Raw genomic sequence first — 3,246 nt, forward strand, 5'->3', positions numbered from 1 at the left:
CATGCGATCCCGTGCTGTAGGTACCACACTGGAAAATCATTTCCCAATGGCGGCCATACTTACGAAAAAATTCCCATAAATCAGCAAAAGTTTTTTTGAGCAATCACAATGCAATCCTCTAACTCCACGTCGCAAGTGACACCATATATGTTGTTATTATTATTATTATTATTATTATTATTATTATTATTATTATTATTATTATTATTATTATTATTAATATTATATTACTTCGAAAATTCCCCGGCCGCCCCAGCAACTCACCCCGGACGAGCCGAGAGCGTCAATTGCTAAAAGTTATAAGCCTTTCTAATGGGAAATAACAAATTCAAGCGCACGCATACACTGAAATACGGTCTCATTCTTGACATGTCCCAGCGCTGATTGGCTGATTTCCCACCGTAATACCTGCATGCACTCTCACGTCTGCGCGATAGTCGCGATACGAATGGACGCATGACACAACAGACATAGTTCGTAGTCGCTGACATGTTGTTGTTGTTGTTGTTGTTGTTGTTGTTGTTGTTGTTGTTGCTGCTGTTGAGTAATATTGAATTATTGTTTACTGTTAATCGTGACTCAAACTTCCTTGCTACGTAGCGGTGTAGTTACTGCCTCGGTCCATGTAGGCCTACTAGCTTCTATCTTGCACCGCAGGAATGACGGTGAACGAAAGATGAGGATGCTGAGGATGCTGAGCATGATGCTAAATGAAGCGGAATGCTTTCGATGTATCTACGTAGTAGCGGCTGACTGATTTTCAATTTACGGCCGCTAATCTCTGTTTAGAATTAACTAAAACGCCAGCAGCCTTGCTGCAGCGTCTGTCGCACACCATAGCAACGCCGTCTGGCGCAGTGACGTCACAACGAGGGTGCGGAGGGGTGCGGTGAGTGATTTTAATTTTGCTAGTTGTTTATCTTACTACTATTGCCATTACATTAAGTGCTATACGGGAATTACAATTTACGAGTAGGACAAAAACATTACTAAGGATTCTGTATGGTTTTGTACGGGAGGAGGTCCATCGGGGTGACACCATGAGTTACCGCACCGTGTGACACCAACCCTAGTGACGCCGCCGGCCAGGCGGCCATTGAATCTAAGTGGTTGATATTTCAGAAGCACAGAGAGTAGATTAGCATATATAACTCTAAATCGAATGCAAATCGTATGGCGAAGAGGCATCGAGAAGAAAAACGAAGAGCCAGTCAGAGTCGAGGTAAATGGTAAGCATATTAAAAGCGAAGCACCAAAGTAGCTATATAATATAATGAAAAAGAAAACTTGAGGAGTGAACCAAAATGAGGAGAGACAAGCAGACGCAGAAGAGAGAAATAAGAGGATCAACGCGAGGGCGGGAAGAAAGAAGACAAAGAGGAGAAAATAAAAGTCGTTATAGAAGAGAACTCTTCCTGCATATGTTATTATTATTAGTGCCGACTTTTATACATTAGCTTCCCGGCGCTACGCTATACTACTTCATTGTTACTAGACTAAATAATAAACAAGAGCAATCGGAGGAGATAGCTATCGATCTAATTTGTAGTCGGGTTTAACGCGGCGGTGACACATCATAAACCCCTGCAGAGAGAGAAAGCGAAAGCGAAATTAAGCGAAGCGGTTAGAGAGTAAACCGCTACACTACCATCAATGATGAGAAATCCTTCAAGAAATTCATAAATAACTAAACTCACTAAGTAATAAATAATAAATGCCCGACTGGACAATGGTCTTAGATTTATATAGTATCTTTGTTTTTTGTGTGATTAGAGAGTAGTGATCAGAATCGTCGCGTCTATCTTACTTGGACTAAAATGGCTGATAAAAACAAGGGCGCGTGACCTACTGGTGATTAGAAGAAGACAGAATCTGCAGACTATATTACAATAATACTATGGAATACTTGGTGGAATGGTAATGATGAGTAGAAAATGAAGATGAGAAAGAATAGGAGGAAAAGATGGCGAAGGAAGAGGATAAGGAAGAAGAAAAGGAAGGAGAAAGAAGAGAAAAATTAGGAAGAGAAGACGGAGGAGGAGGACGAGGCGGCGGAAGAAGAGTAGGAGGAGATGGTGGTGTATGAGGAACAAGCGGGATAGAAAAAAGGTGGGAAGAGCAAGAGAAATATGAATGAAGACGAGGGGAGAACGGAGGACGATAACCGCAAAGGGCAGAAGACCTGTGGATGAATAAGAAGACTAGAACAAAGCGGCGGCGAATCAGTCGTCGTTCAGTGAGGTGTGGATGCAGACGTACGTGCTACTAGGAGCAACGAACCCACCTCAGGCGCATCTATCTCACCCGTACGAACCCACTAAAGACGCTGCGATATTACGTCTTCGAGATCGAGATCGAGCTAAATATAGCATCGAGCCTCTGTTTTCCCGCGCCCAGCGAGCGCAGACGACGTCTGCTCGCTGCCTTCGCACCGACAGCTTTCTACGCGCTGGCTGGCCCGCCCGCCCGACATCCTAGCTTCCCGCGTGCGCGCTCTCTCGCTCGCTCTCTCGGTAAATGAACGCGGGAAGCCGTGACAGCAGTTGTGAGCGGTGGCATGCCGAGAGCAAGTTCGTCTGCGCGTACGACGTCGTAGTGTCGTAGTCCTGCGGAGAATTTTCGCGTTCGGGGCGAAAGTGTTGTTACTTGATCAGTTCTCAACGCTTAACTCTGAAAGAAAGGGGGGATCGTTCAACGACGTCAATGGAGACGAGATAAACGGCAGCTCGAGGACCCCTTAGGATATACCCACACGCACACGCTCGCGCAGCAAGCGGGCACCGCGGGAACCGCACGGGTTGCAAACAACCCCGGAACAACTGTAAGTATATATGGAGTATTGGATTTGTGTTTCGATGCTACGTGGGAGAAGCGGGGGTCGGTGAATGTGTGACGAGTTGTGTCGCGGCGTGTCATTGAGTAAGTGATTGAGTTTATTCGATTTCACTGAGAGGTTAAATGAGAGTAGAGTATCCTCTATATCTAGTCACTGTGCCATTATCATTGTCTGCCGATGGAAGGCAGGTAAAGTATTACGATTGCGTACGATTGGTTAGCATAGTGTAGCCTCTAGTATTGCAGAAAATCGCTTAGTGATTCCAACGTGTATGTGAGCGGGCGAGTGTGTATCGCATCTTTTTCTCTATGTCACACAGACACACAGATACATACGCACGCACGCACACACGTACGCACGCACACACGTACGCACGCACGCACGCACGCACGCACGCACGCACGCACGCA

At 45.6% G+C, this 3,246-nt stretch overlaps 1 protein-coding gene across 1 annotated transcript in view; it reads left to right on the top strand.

Annotated features, from left to right (window-relative positions):
* Positions 1–2,447: 2,447 nt before the first annotated feature.
* The window catches only part of LOC106812475 (myosin light chain kinase 2, skeletal/cardiac muscle-like), a 32,382-nt gene continuing 31,583 nt past the window's right edge, over positions 2,448–3,246 (top strand). Inside the window, exon 1 of the mRNA XM_014816360.1 lies at positions 2,448–2,821. The gene's annotated coding sequence lies outside the window, so the exon portion shown is untranslated. The remainder of the gene's footprint in view (positions 2,822–3,246) is intronic.

The sequence above is a fragment of the Priapulus caudatus genome, unplaced genomic scaffold, assembly GCF_000485595.1.
Source record: "Priapulus caudatus unplaced genomic scaffold, Priapulus_caudatus-5.0.1 Scaffold652, whole genome shotgun sequence".
NCBI lineage: Eukaryota > Metazoa > Priapulida > Priapulimorpha > Priapulimorphida > Priapulidae > Priapulus > Priapulus caudatus.